The 21,411-nt window shown below is 39.9% G+C and overlaps 1 protein-coding gene and 1 non-coding gene across 3 annotated transcripts in view; both read right to left on the bottom strand.

Annotated features, from left to right (window-relative positions):
- LOC150097407 (RCC1-like G exchanging factor-like protein) overlaps positions 1 to 21,411 on the bottom strand; it is a 264,930-nt gene that overhangs the window by 170,188 nt on the left and 73,331 nt on the right. The gene's annotated exons all lie outside the window — the stretch shown is intronic.
- On the bottom strand, positions 7,338 to 7,637 carry LOC150097408 (signal recognition particle RNA). Its single transcript, XR_016549736.1, has one exon.

The following is a 21,411-nucleotide window of genomic DNA, read 5'->3' as shown; positions in this document are numbered from 1 at the left end:
TAATATAAGAAATAAGGTGTGTGTGTGTGTGTGTGTGTGTGTGTATATAATTTGGTTTGGAGAGATGGGACTTATTATTCTTTTTAAAGAATTAGATAATTTTTTGGTTGCATGTGTTTTGTTTGAATAATGTAAGCCTGTCATTCCAGATGCAGTGTTGTTTATGAAGATGAAATCTATTCTGCATGAAGACAAAAGTTATGAAAGTATTTCACCTTGGGTGTATAAAACCAAGTAAAAAATTTCTTGGTATCTTTAAAAGTTATGAAAAATTTCTAGTTTATATAGTTTATATTTCTATGTAGATATCTGCATATATGTGGGTTTAATGGTAAATTATACAACAGGAAACTATTTGACTTAGTATTCAAGAAGATTTAAGTTTCTTTTGCTATGTCAAAGGTAAAATTAATTGGTAAGAAAGTGTAGGTTTGAAGGAGCATGGGGTATAAGAGTCTATGAGATCAAACAGCAAAGATATCATCTGTATATCTTAACCATATTTCAGTATGATTACAGAGGGGAGGGATCAACTTCAGGGCTAAAGCTTCATCTGTGCATAAAAGCTCATCCTTTTAATACACCCTTCTTGGAAATGCAAGCTCTTCAATCTTTAAACCACAACATAAATATCATCACTATAACTGGTAAAGTAATGGTACTGTTCTGATGGGTACCACAAAATATAATTGTAAACTTAATGTTTTAGTCAGGGGACAGATTGACCTATAATGTAATCAGAAGAGACCTGACTTGGAGCCAAATATCCAAATTAAGTAAATTATTGGACCAAGTGAATTCATGGGATGCTACCACTATTGAAAAATTGTGAATTCAACATGCTAATCCTCCATGTATCTAAGATCTTTCCAGGTTTATAAAGATGGTTATCCACTTATCCTACAGCTGTAACTGTATTTTTTAAGGAAATTATAACATAGTCTAATATTAACTAAAATAAATTAGCCGGCCTGGTTGGCCGAGTGGTTAGCATATCTGCTAACCTTTTGCTCTCCAGCCAAAAGAGTGCGGATTCAAATCCTGCCATGGGCATGGATGTTTGTGATTGTCAGTGAAAATACTAGTGGTGGTGGTGGTGGTGGGCAGTAGATGGCGTTGCTGTAGATGATGATTGCAGTTGGTGGATTGAGTGGTGAGAAAGTCCTGTAGAGTAGGTGCCTTCCCTCGATGAGTCTTTGGACTCCCTGGAGGTGTCATGTAATAATAATAATAATAATAATAATAGATTGAATTAATATTTTCAATATTTTGGCACAGTCAAGTTACAATCATCAGGGAACACAACAGCTTACGATATGTGCATGCAGGCACTACACTGAGTAATGAGGCTGAAGCATGTCATCATGTTGAAGGCTTAGTGGATTGTATACAGCACTCAGAAAGGATTAAAACAGAATTTAATACTTCCTATATTTCGTCTCAGTCACTGAGACAGCTTCAGGGATTACAAAAAAACTAATGTAACATCTACACAAATACCACATGATACTATGCCAACCAGGTGGGTGACTTTAAAGTCTAGGTGATGCACCCTCTGTAGGTGGCCTGGAACGTAAGGTGAGATCTCTGATGATAAGTGTTTCCCAAATGTTAGGAAGCTTAACAAACGTATTTATTTAGATTTGGTTGATAATAAATTTGGTTTGGTTAGATTTGGTTGAAATAAATACGGTTGCATTAAGCAAAAGCCAGGCCAAAGGAGCTGTCAGTTCTTTAGCATATTCTCTCAAAACTCGTGGTGAAATACCATCCAGAGTACTCAGTATTTGGAACATGCTCTCCTCCTGCACCTCTAAACCTCTTACCTGCCCTATCCCTCTAGTATTAAAATTTACTCCTCCAGGATGAAATACACCAATAAAGTGTTCATTGAACAATTCCACTATGTCCTCTGAATCAGTCATCGATTCCCATTTTTATCCCACAATGTCATTCTTCCACAATCATTTCTCCTCCTACTGGCCACATAGCTAAAAATTTCCGTAGGATTTTCTTTGGATCTTAGGGCCAATCTCTTCTCATATTCCAGTTTCGCCTTCCTTACCATGAAGAATATAAGTCTAAATCCATTAGACTTATATTCTTCATGCATCTGCTCTTCACCTGTCTCCTTATATCTCTTCCATAGCCTCTTTTTCACATGCGGTTCCTGTTTAATATTGTTTGTCATCCACTTTACACCAAATTGTGTCCACTTCTTTACTCGTGGAATACAGCTAACTATTTATGCTAACAAATATTCCTTCACAATTTCCTCAACCATTAATGATATCCTGCCCTCCATGGAACTGCCCCAAGTTGATATCTAAAACTATTATAATCATCTGCCTTATAATTCCACATATGTTCCCTTTTCTTTGATACTCCTGCATGTCTATTCATCTTCCAAGTTAAAACCACATGGTCACTCTTTCCAACTGGGGGCAAGAGATCTCAGTTATTATCAGCTCTTCTGATGCTGTGACCAAATCCAAAACACTTGAATCTCTTGTTCCCTCTGTTACATATTGCCTAAGACATTTGTCCCTCAAGAATAGAATTTCCCTTATTACTACATGCATTTTCCCCTTCCCAACTTATACTGCTGTAGTTAAAATCTCCCATAGAAATCATATCTCTCTCTCTGCAAGTTAGCCACTCTTGCTCGCCATTCATCTTCCCAATTAAAACCATCTCCAAAAACTTCACAATCATTCGAACTTTCCACACTCCCCACTCTTATTTTTTCATTAATATTTCGCTCATTATTCTCACCCTCTATCACACTACTTGTCTCTCTGAGTTGAGATTCTCCTGCCCCCGACATAACGAGGTCGGTTATGGTAATATCTAACTCACCAAGTTCTTCCCATTGCCTACATTTTGCACACACATGTACTCCCCCCCCCTTTCTCTCACCTGCCACATATTCAACTGCTGGTATGCATACCACAAAATCCTATAAATCCTATAAATCCTGTAAACCACAAGCACCGCATGCCACAAAATCCTGTAGTATGTTATGCAAAATACAGTCCTTAAAATTATGGTGACTGCTAATGGATATTATTATTATTATTATTATTATTATTATTCAGGTCCCCAAGGAGTCAAAAGACTCATCGAGGGAGGTCCTTCCTAAGACATAAAGTCTGTCAAGACTCATAGAGAGGAGGTCCCCCCCTGAGAAACACAAACTTTATCATACCACTCTTTAAAGTCACTGACCGTTCTCGCTCCCACCACTCCATCAGGCAATGCATTCCATGGCTCAACCACCCTCCACACAAAGAAACCACTCCTTACCCTCTTGCTCACAGTTTCCTTTCGTAACTTCCAGGGATGGCCTCTTGTCATCACTCCTTCCTGCTGATCAACCAAGCGAAAGAACTCCCCAGTGTCAACCCTGTAACCACCTCTCAACAGTTTAAAAGTCTCAATCATATCACCTCTCCTTCTTCTATCCGCCAAACTCTGCAGTCCACATTCTCTCAGCCGATCCTCATAACTATCATTGTACAGTCCTGAAACAATCTTTGTCATCCGTCTTTGTATCCTTTCCACAGTTAATTTATCCCCTTCAAATCCTGGGGACCAAATCTGAGAACAATAGTCCAAGTGTGGTCTGATCAGAGACTTATACAACGGAATGATAACCCTCTTATCTCTGCAGGTCAGTGTCCTTCTCATAATAGCAGCAATCCTCTGTGTTACCTTCACCACCTTTGCAATATGTCCCCTAAACTTCAGGTTTCTATCAATCATCAACCCCAGATCTCTTGTCTCCCCTACTTCCTCCAGTATAACTCCTCCCATAGAGTATGCAGCATCCCATCGATGTTTCCCAAACCTCAAGACCTTACATTTTGCTGCATTAAACTGACACCCCCATTCATTTGCCCATCTATCTAGCTTATTCAAATCCTCTTGCAGGGCTACCACATCTGCGCTATTACTAATAATCCTTCCCAGCTTCGCATCATCCGCAAACAACTGAATATCCCCATGCAATCCACTGGCTATGTCATTGATATAAAGGTTAAACAATATAGGTCCTAGTACTGAGCCCTGTGGGATCCCACTTGTAACCCTCTGCCTCCTGGAAACTGCTCCACCATACACAACTCTCTGATACCTATCAGACAGCCAATCCTGAATCCAGTTGACCAATCTGACATCCAGACCCATGTGCTGCAACTTAAATATCAGCTTATCATGTGGCACCCTGTCAAATGCCTTCGCCAAGTCTAAGAAAATTGCAGTATATGCCTTTCCCTCATCTAATGCTCTTGTAACTTTATTATAAAAGGCTAGCATATTGCTAAAACAAGAGCGTCCTTTCACAAATCCATGTTGATTCTCACAGATAACATTACCCTCATCTGCCCAATGCTGTACACAGTCCCTCACTACTTTCTCCAAGATTTTAACAACTACTGATGACACACAGACTGGCCTATAATTAGACACTTCCAGTCTGTTACCACCCTTATGCAATGACACTATCTTACCTTCCTTCCATTCCCTGGGCACCTTTGCCAAAGCCAGACTTTCATTGTAAAGCCACGTTAAAGGTATTGTCAATTCGCTAGCACATTCTCTCAAAACTCGTGGCGAAATACCATCCAGTCCCACAGCTTTACTGACATCCAGAGTACTCAGTATCTGAAACACACTCTCCTCCTGTACCTCCAGACCTCGTACCAGTCCTATCCCTCTAGCATTAAAATTGACTCCTCTAGGATGAAATACTCCAATAAAGTGTTCATTGAACAATTCCACTATGTCCTCTGCATCAGTCACTCTATTCCCATTTTTATCCCACAATATCATTCTTCCACAGTCATTTCTCCTCCTACTGGCCACATAGCTAAAAAATTCCCTAGGATTTTCTTTGGATCTTAGGGCCAATCTCCTCTCATATTCCAGTTTCGCTTTCCTTACCACACGAGTCACTCTTCTGGCCTGTGTCTTATATTCTTCACCCATCCTCTCTTCACCTGTCTCCTTATATCTCTTCCATAGCCACTTTTTCGCATGCAGTTCCTGTTTAATGTTGTTTGTCATCCACTTTACTCCAAATTGCGCCCTCTTCTTCACTCGTGGTATACAACTTACCATTGCTGATAACAAATATTCTTTCACAATTTCCCACGCACTGGTGATATCCCGGCCGTCCAATTCCTCCCTCCATGAAACTTCCCGAAGTTGACGTCTAAGACTATTATAATCACCTGCCTTATAATTCCACATAAGTTCCCGTCTCTTTGATACTCCTGCATGTCTATTCATTTTCCATGTCAACACCATATGGTCACTCTCTCCAACTGGTGGGAGAGACGTCAACTCAGTTATTATCAACTCTTCTGATGCTATAACCAAATCCAAAATTTTTGAACCTCTTGTTCCCTCTGTTACATGTTGCCTAAGACATTTGTCCCTTAAGAATTCTAGAAATTCCATTCCCCTATTGTTACATGCATGTTCCTCTCTCCAATTTATACTACTGAAGTTAAAATCTCCCATAACAATCATTCTTCTTGCACTTGCCAAACTTAGCTGTCTAAACATCTCCTGGTCCCCATCCTCTGTGCTCCTGGGTCTGTAGCAACACCCCACTAAATATCCTGTCTTGCCTACCTCTAGCTCACACCATATGCTCTCAAAATCATTTGTCTCACTTCCTTCCAAATTCTCCACTCTTAGAGGACATAGGTCATCACTTATCATAAGCAGCACCCCACCACCACGCTTTCCCCTCCTATCCTGACGAAAAATGCTATACCCAGCGACTTCTATTCCTGTTTTTATATCCTCTTCTGTCAACCACGTCTCAGTGATCGCAATAATTTTTGGCCAGGCTGATGCTATCTGCGCCACCAATTCCTCTCCCTTATTCCGGATACTCCTGGCATTAGTATACAGCATATAAATGCCATTGTTTCTATACCCAGCCTTATCCCTTCTAGACTCCACTGGGCTCAGTGTTACCTGAAATTGTCTCCCTTCTCCCAAGTATCCATTCCCACAAGAGGCCACCCCTGCTATCATCCTCCCTGGGACACACTGACTCGTTCAGAACAGCAATCTCTCCAGATGCCTACGCCCTTCCTCATTCAAATGTAAACGGTCTCTCGCATACAACTCCTCTCTTTCCTCAAACGCACTCCAAGCATCCACATATACCAGTCCTCTCTTGTCACACATTCTCGCTATTATGCCATTCAATATCACCGCTCTTCTGCTCAGCTCATCATTATCATACCTAGGCAACACGCACACTATTTTTCCTCTCTCTGTCTTCTTCCGTACAGTCTCAAGCAAAAATCTCATATCTCTCGCTGCCCGACTTACATTACCACTCAAGTCATTCGTTCCTACCATCACAATCATCTCATCCACCCTTTCACCTCTCTTAATTGCCATAGCCACCCTTTCTATTGTTCCTCCTGGCAAACACTCCTCACGCATCCTATCTTGAACACCACGGATCATTGAGTCGCCATACATTATACCTCTTACCATTCCCTCGCTCCTATTGTTTCCATTCTCTCCTCTTCTTTCATTCCCATACCTCTCTCTTCTACTGTTTCCATTCTCTCCTCTTCTAGCACTCCCATACATCTCTCTCATTCCCTCTCTCCTACTGTTTCCATTTTCTCCACTTCTAACACTTCCATATCCCTCTCTCATTCTGTCTCTCCTACTACTGTTTCCATCCGCTCGTCTTCTAGCATTCCCATACCTCTCTCTCATTCCATCTCTCCTACCGTTTCCATTCTCTCCTCTTCTAGCACTTCCATATCTCTCTCTCATTCCGTCTCTCCTACTGTTTCCATCCTCTCGTCTGCTAGCATTCCCATACCTCTCTCTCATTCCCTCTCTTCTACTGTTTCCATTCTCTCCTCTTCTAGCACCCCCATACCTCTCACTCATACTCCTTAAATTCTCTCTCTCTCCTACTCTGATTTGCCTTGCATTTATCTCTTCCATTCTCCTAATCTTATCTTTCATACTTCTGCTCTCATTCACTAGACATTCCACCTCCTCTTTCAACTCATCTATCTCCCTCTGCAGGTCAGTCACTCTTAATCTAAATTCACTCTCCCATACAAAACCATCTCCTAAACTTCCACAGTCACTCACACCTTCCACACTATCAACTATTATTTTCTCATTCGCTCCTATCATACTACTTGTCTTCCTATTCTCCGTTCCTGGAGCAACAAAGTCGGATATCGATATATCTAATGTATTTATTTCCTCCAACTGCCTGCATTTGGCGCACATACGCTCTCCACTCTCTTTAACAAGCCACATATGTAATTCCCGAGAAAAAAGAACTGAGTTTGGTTATGTTGTTCTGGCTATTCCTCAACGCCTATTCACAGACGCGATCCCACTACTGCACGACGCGGAAGCTTTTGCCTGCTGCGTTTCCGCCCTGGGCCGATTCGCTTCGCGTTAGACAACCTGGTGGCTCTGAGCTCCCTCGAAGTCACCATATTGACGCCGTGCTTAGTGCGGACATCCGATCGACATAGGAACGTTGGGAAACAGATCTCCAGTTCTCAAACCATCCACCAGCCCAAGCCTCCTAAGCAGCTGGATTACAGGAGACCGCCACGACTCCCGGCAAAAAAATCCTCCCCGGCGGGGAATCGAACCCCGGTCTCCGCGTGACAGGCGGGGATACTAACCACTATACTACCGAGGAACTTAATATATATGGGGATACTAACCACTATACTACCGAGGATGTGAAACTTGTGGATATAACAAAACCAACATCCAAAAAATTATCAATAGATATCATACCTCAACCAGACTACAATTAGATGTAAAAAAGAATTTCTACATACTACCTTAAAGGAACACTGGAACAAATAGAACAGGTTCTTCCCAAGTATCATTTATATAGCACAATAAAAACAGCTCCAAAACAGTCTTCTTTACTACCATGTATATATACCAAAGATAAATTAACGTCTTTCTTTGCCTGGCATCTATCAAGTGTCCTACTATGTCGACTTTGTTATTTTGAGCAGGCAGACCTTTCTGCTGATTAGAATCCAAGAATCAAGGACTACATCAAATTCTTAGAATCTGGAATTCAGGTCTTTCTTACTATGCCACAGACACTAGACATGGCAATCTTTGTAGTCAAACCAAGATTCTTTATGCCAGATATATGAGTTGGACTGACTGTTTCTTGAAACTTGTGAAACTTGACGACACAATCCCAATCAAAATCACTCTGCATGCATACCCATCTTAAAGTTTTGAAAATAGACATTAACTGTTCATTTTTTTTGTAATACTAAATATATTATGCAACCTTGCACATGAATTACAAAAGCTATCCCTTCTTTCCCTTGAACTTAATAGAGCCTTCATTCTCCTGTTAACTCAGCTATGAAGAAACAAGCAAGTAAATATTGGTCCACAAATGAGTCAAAAAATCCTTATGGGAGATCCCACTCTCACCCATATGCAACTCTTCATACTATGACTTAAAAGCATTGACTATCTCTACACTCACCAGACTTTTGGATAATGCATTCAAATTTCCTACCATTTTCCATGCAAAAATCCACTTTCACACCCTCCTTATATAGCTTACTCCCTACCAACTTATATGTCTCAATTATGACATCCTGACAGGAATAGAGATGGAAAGGTATGATGTGTTTCGTGAGGATAGAAGGGATAAAAAGGGAGGGGGAGTGCTATTGATGATAGAGAAAGAGTTATGTCCATACAAGGTAGAGATGCAAGAGGGAAATGGGGCCAGTGGTTTTGAGGCAGTATGGTGTGAGATAGAGGTGAATAGAATCAAATACTTGGTGGGATGTTGTTATAGACCTGGTAATGTGGATGGTGGTGATAGTGAAATGTATAGTCAAATAAGCCAAGCAAATAAGAAAAGGGTGATCATTATGGGTGATTTTAATTATGGCAATATAGACTGGATTGAAGAGATAGCAACTGGAAGTAAAGAAAATGAGTTTCTTGAGTTTTTGAGGGATAACTACCTCAGACAGTATGTAACAGAGGGCACACGAGGATTAAGGGTCTTGGATTTGGTCATCTCATCGGAGGATGTAATTATAAATGAGGTGTCAAATCATCCACCAATTGGTGAAAGTGACCATGAGGTGATTACCTGGGTGGTTGCCAGCAGTGCAAGGACCCCTGTGAAAAAAGGGTATATGTGGAACTACAAGGGGGGTGATTATGAAGAGCTCAGGAGACAGCTTGCAGATGTAGCATGGAATGAGGAGTTAGCTGGAAAAGAGATCAATGCAGCTTGGGGGATTTTCAAAAACTATTTAGTAGATGCAATGTCTAAATGTATACCACGGGTGAGAAGGTTAAATAAGGTAGGTGTGAGATGGATGAATAAAGAGATTAAGCATGCAATACAGAAAAAAAAGGCATTGTGGAGACAGCATAAGAGAAGTGGAAGTAACCAATTTCATGAGGTCTACAAAGACCAGGCAAGGAGGGTGACTTGGTTGGTGAGAGTAGCTAAAGAGAGGTATGAACAGCAGTTAGCTAATGAAGCTAAAAAGAATCCTAGGGAGTTCTTTCGATATGTAGCCAGCAAAAGAAAGAATGATTATGGAAGGATGACATTGATTGGAGGAAATGGTATAAAGACAGCTGTTGCAGAATGTGTTGTGGAGATACTTAATGAGCAATTCATAAAGATCTTTCAATCTTGTGAATGTGACTTCATGGAGAGATTAAGAGCAGTTGATGATGGGGAGGAGAGACTGACTGTAAGTGAGCAAGAGGTGTTTGGGTAGTTGAGTAAACTAGATGTAAATAAGGCTGTGGGACTTGATAATATATCACCATGTATTCTGAAGGAGTGTGCCAGAGAGTTGACACCTGCCTTAACATATTTTTTTAATACGAGTCTTGCACATGGTCAAGTTCCTAAAGAGTGGAAGGAGGGCAAGATTGTGCCACTTCATAAAGGAGGTGATCGAACTCAAGCATCAAACTATAGGCCTATCTGTGTGTCAGGTGTTGTGGTTAAGTTGTTGGAGAAGCTTGTGAGAACTAAGATCCAGAGTTGGGTTGACAACAATGGTATAATCTTTGATGGACAGCATGGATTTGCTAAAGGGAGGTCATGTTTTAGTAATCTACTTACTTATTACAATAAAGTGACTGCTTCCTTGGACAGAGGAGAAGGATACACAGTAATATACTTGGATTTCGCAAAGGCTTTTGATAGAGTACCTCATGATAAGTTGACAGTCAAACTAGAGCAGATGGGGTTGGATATTAGATTAGTGCATTGGATTGGAGACTGGCTATCTGATAGGTATCAACAAGTTGTGTATGGGGGTGCAATATCCAGGAAAAGGAAAGTCACTAGTGGAGTGCCTCAGGGGTCTGTTTTAGGGCCATTACTATTTAACTTATATATTAATGATATTGGTGAAGATTTGGATGGAGATATTCAGTTGTTTGCAGATGATGCAAAGTTGGGACGAACCATAAAGAGTAGTGAAGATGTTGTGGCCTTGCAAGAAGACTTGAATAAATTGACTGATTGGGGAAGCAAATGGGGATGTGAGTTCAATGTTGCAAAATGTAAAGTTTTAAAATTTGGAAAACAAAGATGGGATGCAGAATTTATGCTTGGTGAGAATATATTGTTGGAAGTAGAGGAAATAAGAGATCTGGGGGTGATAGGGGATAAGGATCTAAAATTTAGGGGACACATCGCCAAAATTGTGAAGACAACACAAAGACTTCTGGGAATGATGCGGAGGACACTGACATGTAGAAGTAGGGAGATACTTGTTCCAATGTATAAGGCTTTGATTAGGCCACACTTGGACTATTGTGCCCAGATTTGGTCACCGGGTTTTCAGAAGGATGAAGAGATGTTGGAAAGGGTCCAAAGGCGACTGACTAAGGTAGTTTCTGACCTCTGGAATGTTGAGTATGAGGAAAGATTGAAAAGATGTAATTTGCAGAGTCTCGTGGAGAGAAGGAAGAGGGGAGATATGATAGAGACCTACAAGTTGGTAAGGGGTTGTTATAGGATCAATGGTGGAGAAGTTCTACAGAGAATAGTGGGAGATCAGGGGAGAACCAGAGGTCATCCCTGGAAACTGTATAAGGAGGGTGTGAGTAAGGGAGTGAGAGGCAGGTTTTTTTTCGTGCAGAGTTGTGAGTGATTGGAATGCCTTGCCTGAGAGCGTGGTGTCTGCAAGTAGTTTGAATGTGTTTAAGACACGGTATGATGAGATGTGTGTGTAAGATAAAAGGACCTCCTAGATGAGTCTTTGACTCCATGAGGTCTTGTTTAATAATAATAATAATAATAATAATAATAATAATAATAATAATGTCTTCCCTCCTTCTATCCATTAGACTTTGCAAACATTCCCTCAGAAACTAACTTAGTAAATTATCTCTGAACACTTTTCAACATTGCCTCATTCTTTTGAAAACCAGGCTACCAAATTGTGCACAGTAATCCATATGCAGTATCATCAAAGCCTTACAGAATGAAATTAATATCCTTACTTTTACATGTAAATGTCCTCCACATCATTGCCATAACTGCGGTGTTGGCATTATAATTTTTAGCAAAATGTCAGTGAAATTTCAGGTCCCTATCCACCATCACCCTGGTATCCCTCATCTCCTCTAAGATATCCTCGGCAATCTTATAATTCACATCCCATCCTTCCCAAATTTTTAAAAAATTTCACTTTTCAACCCTGCTCCTTCATCCATTCTGTTCAACAGCTCACCTGCTCAACTTTTCATAGTTTTTCCCAACTTAGCATCATCCACAAACAACTGCATATCTCTATTCAAGCCTTTTCCAATATCATTAACTAACAAATGAAACAGCAATGGGCCAAACACAGACCCACGGAAAACACCACAAGTGACTTTCCTCTTCTGAGATATTGCTCCTCCTGCTAATACCTATCAGCCAGCTAATCTCCAATTCCACACAACAATCTACTATCCAACCCCATCTATTCCAATTTAATTACCAACTTGTCATGTGGCAATCTATCAAATGCTTTTGCAAAATCTAAATATAGCACTAAGTGTGCACTACCTTGCAATGCATTTGTCACCTTAATAATAAATTTAGTTTAATCCTTTATCCAAGTGTGAGCAAACAAAGTTTGCACCTGAAAGTATCTTCAGGACTATCCACAAGGAGATGTGTTTTGCATTTTGGGAGATACTGAGATAGGAGTGATGTTTACTTGCTCCACCTTTGCAACGAGTTGCCCGGTGTTGTACTACCTTACCCCCAGTCCTGAAGATACTTTCAGGCGCAAACTTTGTTTGCTCACACTAGGATAAAGGATTAAACTAAATTTATTATAGTCTAACCAAGTGAAAAATAAACTTTCAACATCTTTCTCTTAATCCAGAGTAATTTAATAAAAAGGTGGCACACCATTTGGCAACTCCTATAGGTAGAGATGACTTTGCTATTGCTTCTGCCTGGTATCTCCACGTCTGGGCCTGGCTCCCACTGAAGAGACCTCAATACAGGTCGAAACTAGTCTGGGTAGTGGCCCTCCCCTTAATGCATAACATTATACATATCTGCAAGGAGATGTGTTTTGCATTTTGGGAGATACTGAGATAGGAGTGATGTTAGCTTGCTCCACCCTTGCAACGAGTTGCCTGGTGTTGTACTATCTTACCCCAGTCCTGAAGATACTTTCAGGCGCAAACTTTGTTTGCTCACGCTTGGATAAAGGATTAAACTAAATTTATTATAGTCTAACCAAGTGAAAAATAAACTTTCAACATTTGTCACCTTGTTATAAAAAGTAGATTGCTAATACACGATCTTTCTTTGCAAACTCATGCTACCAATCAAAGAGAATGCTAATGTTGTCAACTTAATCTGAATTGTGGGCCTCACTAACACTTTAACCACAGCCCCCCCCCAGATAAACAGACTGGCCTATGATGTGAAGCCTTATCACTTCCCGTACTAAGAGAAAAACTTTTGCCTTCTTTCCACTCCTTTGGAACTTAGCCTAACCATGTTAAAAAGATACATCAAAGCTGCTGACCACCTGGAATACTGTCTGAGGTAGTTATCCCTCAAAAACTCGAGAAACTCATTTTCTTTACTTCAAGTTGCTATCTCATCATTCCAGTCTATATTGCCATAATTAAAATCACCCATAATGATCACCCTTTTCTTATTTACTTTACTAATTTGATTGTACATTTCAGTATCACTACCATCCACATTACCTGGTCTATAACAACATCCCACCAAGTATTTGATTCCATTCACCTCTATCTCACACCATACTGCCTCAAAACCACAATCACTATTTCCGTCTTGCATCTCTACTTTGTATGGACATAACTCTTAAACCTGATGAATGTACTTTGATGGACATAACCCTGAGCATCCCCATTTCCTTGCTCCTGTTGCACACCTATTCTCTCATTTTCTATACTCATACCACTCACTTCCCCATTCATAACCACCTCTTCAATCTCTCCTGTCTTACTCTCCCACATCACTTCCCACTCAATCTGATTCATTCTCTCTATTCACTTCTCTACCTTCCAGCAGCAGTCTCTCCAAGCGACTCACACCATTACCACTCAAATGCAGTCCATTGCTCCCATACAGCTCACTTCGTCCTTCAAACTTATTCCACACATTAACAAACTGTACTCCCATCTCCTCACACATTTCATCCAGCATATCATTCATAATCCTTGCTCTCTGCAGATATCCTATCAGTCCCTTGCTGAATTCTTAACCAGTTTGTGCAACAGCTTTAATACTTCGTCCTTATACACCTGAGTTTCTTCATTCAGTGAAGAAGTAACAGAGAGCTCAATGTTGAAGGCATCAAGTTGATAGGTTTTAACAAAATGGGAATTCATTAGTTGAACAATCTCTTCTGCATCTGTTACTCTCATGCAACAGATGAGAGTAACAGATGCATTTAGAAGAGTTATTCTTTCATATTCATTCTTTCTTTTACGCAGAATATCGATAGAATTTTTGTATCATGTTGTCTTTAGCACACAGAGCCAGTTCCTTTTCATATTCAAACTTTGCTTTCTGTACAACAGTTGTGACTATTCTAGCCTGCTGATTATAATTTTCATAACGGACAACATCCTTATGCACATGGTATTCCTTTGACATCATCCTTTGTTTACAAATCTCTTGCTCAATAAGATTACACATCTATTTGACTCCTACCCTATTTATTCTTCAAACTCTTGGGACACATTCTGATATTGCATCATTTAAGTATTATTTAAATGCTTTCCATCCAGCAAATCAATCCCATTCCACTGAACTCACTATACTCCTCAGTTGGTCATAATTTCCTGCTTTGTAGTTCAGCATGTAACCTTTTCTGAATGGAACATTCATAAACTTAGTCACTTCCCAAGTGAGTACTGCATGAACATTGTCACCAACCAGAGGCTGAATTACTATGTCTTTAACTGAAATGTCCTCTGACACTATAATCAAATTGGTCAAATCTGATCAATCAAATCAAATCAAATATCAAATCAATCAAATCGACTAAAATCAAATTTCAGAAGTGAATCATGGAGCATGTGTTTAATGTATTCATTGCCAAGATTGAATGGTTTGTGGTATGAGAGTGAGAATGGAGAAAATATTTGTCTAAAATGTTTCGTAAGCAAGTATAAGAAATGAGAGTTAAGTCAGGACTGAAAAAATGAAGCAACTGATATTATGGCCATAAGGCAGAATTGTCAAAGTGTTGTGGAGAATGTAACAGAAGCTGCAAATAATAGGCACAAGATACAAATGAGAGTTTGAAGGAAATGGTCGAAAGTAATAATGCGGATGATGAGAAACTAGCACAGAAAGAAATTGTATGCTTACACGGACTTCTTCACAGGACAAAACATTAACTTGAGCGATTGGAAAAATGACTGGCATGTGGTACAGAAGGACAGAGAATGAAAGAAATGTCCTCTCATGTAAATGAGAAAAGCATAAAAGTGTGAGAATCTGAGAGAATAGAGATAACACTGTATGGGGATGCAATAAGAGATATACTTAATGAGAAAGTGGTGAAAGCATGCTTTTCAGGTGTGAAGATAAAGAATGTTAGTGAAGCTTTAAGTTTGCAGAAGAAAGAAAGCAGCAAACAAATTATTGGTTTTATCTGGTACAAATGATTTGAAAAGTGAGAAATATGCAATATGAGAAGATATGAAAGAGTTGTTAGAAGAAGCAAAAATGAAGAGTAAGAAAGTAAAGACTCACAGTCTTTACTTTCTTACTGAAGGGGTACTATAAGATTGGCACAGAAGAAATTTTTCAATACATGGGAAGTAGAGAGGAAAACAAGGGGTCATACTTGGAAGCTGTCTAAAAGTGTGGTTAGTAAGGGTGTGCAGCCCAGGGTTGGAGAGTGATGAAATGAGTGGAAGAGATTGCCAGAGGTGGTTATCACTGCCTCAACAATGAATAGGTTTAAGATGTATGATAGGTATTAGAGTGGCTCTCCCGCGATGAGTCTTTTGATTCCATGAAATGACCATATAAATAATAAAAATACATAACCTTCATGCTCTTTTGTATCCTCTCCTCTCTAGTCTGCATGACCTAGTTGGTTCACTTTCAAATTCTTGTTCATATCTAATGCTGCATTTATGCAAATATCCTTACATATATTTAAGGCTGAACTACAAGAACAAACACAATCATCGCCTTCATCATCATAATCACCATTATTTATATTAATTATTAATCACCATCATAATCAACATTATTTAACATATTCTGATCATTAATATAGTTGCATAACTTAATTGCACTTTACACATACATATTCACATTCTTCCCATTCCTCCCATCACAATCTAGTTTCCCTGACTCCCTGTGTTAAGTCCGAAATCAATAAATAATTTCTCTAGACTCCTGATACCAAACACATTAAAGTGAAGGCTCTCTCTCTCTTATATAAATCCATTCTTCATTCAAACTCACTCTGCACATTCAAAACCCCTCATTTATTCCTTTTGCATAGCCTATGCATCAAATTGTTCGCTATCACAGTCCTCACTCTTAGTTCCATGTTATCATTTCTAGGTAATATACAAGGGCAGTCTGAAAAGTTCTCGGCCTAACAATGACAAAACGAATTTATAATTTCAGAATTGTTTTTATTTTTCAACATAATCTCCCTGAAGACTAATACATTTATTCTGTTGATGCTCCAGCGCCATTATACCATTCCTGTAGTGGTTCTCAGTAAGATCTGCAAAATACCCCTGTACAGCTGCAATCACTTCTTGATTCGAAGAAAAACGCTGACCAGTGAGGAAGAGTTTTAGTTTTGGGAAGAGATAGAAGTCAGAGGGAGCCAAATCTGGGGAATAGCGTGGATGTTCCAACAATTCACAGCGCAGATCCCTTAATTTTCTGTTTGCAAAACACCTTTGTGGACAGGTGCAGTGTCCTGATGAAAGATGATTTTTTTTTCTTCTGCAAACTGGGACTTTTTTGATGAATTTTTTCGTCTAGTCTGGTTAAAAGATCGGAATAATATTCCCTGGTTATTATTTGACCCTTTTCAAGATAATTAATAAACAAAATGCCTTTAGCATCCCAAAACACTGATGTCATGACCTTTAATGCTGATGAAACCGACTTTGTCTTCTTTGGTGCTAAACAACCAGCTTCTGTCCACTGTTTTGACTGCATGGATAGTCTGTTAGTTTCGGACTGAAATATTTGGGAAATATTAAAATATTATTGTGTTAGCATGTTTATAATTCTTGAGGATAGTCTGTTAGTTTCAGACTGAAATATTTGGCAAACATTAAAATATTCTTGTATTAATGTGTTTATAATTCTTAATTTAATGTCACAAGTGTCTCTCAAGAATAGTAATAAATCAACACACAAAATCAGTTTTATTCTTAAAACACTCCAAGCACTGTTCAGATATTTTCAATCAAGTGCATTTTCTGCTGTGAGCAAGCGCGGCACCCATCTTGTGGAAAGCTTTTTCATTTGCAATTCTTCATGCAAAATATATCCTACATGTTCTTTTCAAATGCCTATAGTCTCAGCAATTTCACGAACTTTGACTCGGCGGTCATCCAATACCATATCGTGCACTCGATCAATAATTTCTGATGTTGTTACACTTTTTAAACGTCCTTCACGTGGATCATCTTCAAGGCCACATTCATTTCTTAATTGTTGGAATGGCCACATTCATTTCTTAATTGCTGAAAATGAAGGAGAAGAATGCCCATAAACTTATATGAACTTCGAATGAATATCTTTTGGCATTAAACCTTCTTTTACTTCAGACAGCTGTATAAAACAAACTACTTGACTTGCAGAAAGTATTTTAACTTGGGTATAATAAATGTTAAAAATACCAAGCAATTTTAAACCTTTTAAACCTCCATTTCCCAAGTAAGCAAACAGACAAACAAGTCAAGTTTGCGCCTGCAAGTGATGCAAGTCTAGCTGATCCTACAGGTAGTGCAAGACCAAGGCAACTCGTGGTAAAGGTGGCATAAGCTCTGATCACTAATCTTAATATTTACCCTTAATGCCAAAACACACCTCCATGAAGTGGATGCATGATGTTTTGTATTAAAGGCCACTACCCAGACCGGTTTCGACCTTTATTGAGGTCTCGTCAGTGGGAGCTAGGCTAGAAATACCAAGATTTAGTAATACAGAGCTTATAAGTATTTTACCAGCACAAGTTGCCATAAAGTGTTTTAACCTTATTAAATAAAAATCTCTGGAGGAGATATAAATGTAGAAAGTATTTTACCTTGGGTATAATAAATGTTAAAAATACCAAGCAATTTTAAACCTGGTTTAACTCCATTTCCCAAGTAAGCAAACAGACAAACAAGTCAAGTTTGCACCTGCAAGTGATGCAAGTCTAGCTGATCCTAGCCTTGGTCTGGCACTACCTGTGGGATCAGCTAGACTTGCATCACTTGCAAGCGCAAACTTGACTTGTTTGTCTGTTTGCTTACTTGGGAAATGGAGTAAAACCAGGTTTAAAATTGCTTGGTATTTTTAACATTTATTATACCCAAGGAAAAATACTTTCTACATTTATATCTCCTCCAGAGATTTTTATTTAATAAGGTTAAAACACCTTATGGCAACTTGTGCTGGTAAAATACTTATAAGCTCTGTATTACTAAATCTTGGTATTTCTAGCCTAGCTCCCACTGACGAGACCTGTTTTCAGCGGCCCCGAGAGAAAGCTCCATGTTCCAGTCTTCTTTTGGATTCCAGTTGCCAGTTACCAGATCCCGAGAGAGAGCTCCTACTCCAGTATTGTTTGGTAAGAACCCTTCTAGTTTTTTCTTTTGTTGGTTTTTATTTTTTGCGGCCTCGTTCCAAGCGGTGCAGGTCTGTTTTAGGGTATTTCCTTTCGGGGACTGAAATTTGCTTTTAAACAATGTCGAAATTCTTGCCAAGAGTTCGTACTCTCGGGATCGAAATTGACCCAAACATCGACAAAGCGACGTTTGTGAGAGCTCTTCTCAAAGTCGTCAAAGCAGAAAGTATTTACGGGCTTACCCCTTATGGGGGAGGGGGGGTAGATTCCAAATAGTAACAAACAACATAGAAACAAGAGAAACGCTCCTAAAAGGCATAGAATGTGAAGGGAAAAAATACCTACCCTTCCTAGTCGGGAGTATTTTAAAATCCGTAAAAATTGACAGGTTTCCACTCGAGTATCTATAGAAAGGGGAGGAAATCATTAAAACCATTTTCTCCAAGTGGGGACTATCCGAAACGTAACAATCGGACAAGACGTGGATATCCCAGAGTGGAAATCAGGGGAAGTGAGCATTTCAATCGAGATGAAAACCGAGGTCCCCAACTTGATTTTTTTAGGCTCAGCAAGAGTAATAGTCAATTATCCAGGCGTAAGAAAACAATGTTTTCGGTGCACCACTTTGGGTCACCTTAGCGCTCACTGCCCGAAAAACAACACATGCCGCAACTGCTTATCGACAGAACACACATTGAATCAATGTGAGTCACCATGCCGTAAATGTGGGAACACATCCTATAAAATAGACATTTGTCCTAATAGGACCCTTGCAGAAAGAGCAGGACGCGCCATAACACCTGCGGCAGTAGCCATTCCTAAGCTCACAACACAGGACTCTCGAGCTACCGGCCAAACAGTAAACGAACCACAAACAACTGAACCAGAAGAGTTTCCAGCCCTCCAACTGCCAGCTACTGCAACGATACATTAGGAAATCGGACAATAACTGGGAGGAACGCAGAAGGGAGAATTAGGAAGAAAAAGAAACAGAACACTAAGAAATCGGAAGGCAACAATGACAGCACAGAAACAGAGGAAATGGAAATCAACACCAGTACAACTAAACGACCCATCACGCCGGAAGAAGAAGGAGAAATGAAACGAAATAAACAGGACACTGAAAGCCAATTAGAAGCCTCAAGTTCAGATGAGGATGAGGAAGGAAATGAGTTAATATCGCGAAACAACACAGAAAATGAGGAAGAAACCTCTTCAGAAGAAGAAGACAGAGAGCAAGGAAACAATCCAGAAACTAAGGAAAGAACAGACTTTGTTAAAAGCAATACTCCAAACGGCTCTGTCATTTTGAAGAACTTTAAGGGATCTCCAAAAACGGCATAAAAACTATTTCAGATAATGGGCAGAGCCAACTTTCTTGCTCTTTAAAAGAAGCAATAGACTCATATGGGGAGAACTCTATGTAAAGGATATAATCAAGGTCGAGCCCCAGCAACTGGACGGTCACCTGGACTTAACAGAGGAGGAAAAACAACACTTATGCGACACATTGAAGTCACTGACATGAGTAGATCTGGAAAAGAGATACCCAGGGATAATGAAGGAATTTGAAAAAAGAACTTTATCAGTAGATACAAACAACGGTTCTTCTCATGCCATTACAAAACTGGTAAAAAGAAAAGAACCCCGATATGAATATTGAATGTAACAAAACGAATCCTATTCTATCTTAGGAATAAACCCGAGATAAAAAACAAAGTCCACACAGCTGTACAGGAAAAGGGAGACGTGGCTTTGCAATGTGAAGGTGAGCTAGAGAGTCTTAGAATATGGGCTCAAGTTTGGGAAAGTCACTTACGACCGAGTGGAACGGAATGAATGCTTGAAGAGAATATGGCAACTTAAGGATGATGAGTCAGTACACGTACTCACAGTGATGGAAAACGTGGTAAAAGACTATGAGGAAGCGGTAAGAGATAGCAGGGCAAATATGATATAAAAAAAAAAAAAAAAAAAAAAAAAGCCCCTTCTAAGTTTCTTGGTTCTGTTTCTGTATGTTCACGCTTAATCCACATAGGAGGGGGCAGACCTGAGAACCCGAGCGGTGAAGGCTTACAGCGAGGCGGTGCAGCTCCTTGCGGGCTGCATCACTCGGGCCAGGCTCTTCCCCCGTTCTTGCAGTACTTTTCTGTTAATTCACCGACTTTTGTTGTTCTATTTATGCGTGTTCTAGCTCCTTTGTTGTTTCTGTTTATGTGTGTCCTAGTTCTTTTGATTTTCAATTTATGTGTGTCTTCCTGCATTTGTTTTTTCACTTCTTTCATCGGCCAGACATCTGAAGAGGTGGCTGGCCGGAGAACGCGGAGGAGAACGGATGGAGGGAAATAATGTCGGAGATCTGCTTGGTGCTGGCATTTAAGTCAGGCCAGGTGGATCGACTGAGGCCTCTTTTAACTACCTACTACTATCCACTCTATCTTTCTTCTCCTCTCTCACTATCAAGCTGACTCTCAGCACAACTTTTTTTTTTTAAATCTAAAGAGGCCAGTGATGAAAGGCATGAACTCCCATTCTACCTCAATATCGACATCGCTCGACATCGACAGAACGCAGCGGATTCCAGCGACAGTTCCGAAGGAACCCCAAGAAAGCTCCGGCCAAAGGTGGACGTTTACCTCTCAAGAAGATCCGGTTTCAACGGCCCGAAAAGAGAGCTCCATGCTCAGATTCCACAGTAGTACCCCAGCTTTGATAAGACCTTTTTCTTTTTATTGCCTGTTTTATCCGTCTATTCTGGTATCGCTTCGTTTGCGGCGAGGAACGCCCAATGTTCCTCGATTTTGCCCTTCCTTACATCCCCTTTCTACAGCCAGTAGTCAGGAATTTCTGTAACCATGTCGCATTTTTTGCCTAGAACTGGGACGCTCGGTATCGAGCTCACGAAGCCCGTAGATCAGCGGGCATTAGCGAGAGCTCTAATTGAAACAGTAGAGGCTGAAAATATATACAGTTTTATACCTTACAGGAACAATAGATTCCAAATAGTGGTCAAAAACGAACAAACAAAAAAGAAATTATTAGAGGG

Source organism: Typopeltis vanoorti, chromosome 17 (genome assembly GCF_054136105.1).
Source record: "Typopeltis vanoorti isolate ZY-2024b chromosome 17, IOZ_Tvanoo_1.0, whole genome shotgun sequence".
Taxonomy (NCBI): Eukaryota; Metazoa; Arthropoda; class Arachnida; order Uropygi; family Thelyphonidae; genus Typopeltis; species Typopeltis vanoorti.
Note: the sequence above shows the minus strand (reverse complement) of the source record. Positions and strands in the feature narration are given on the sequence as shown.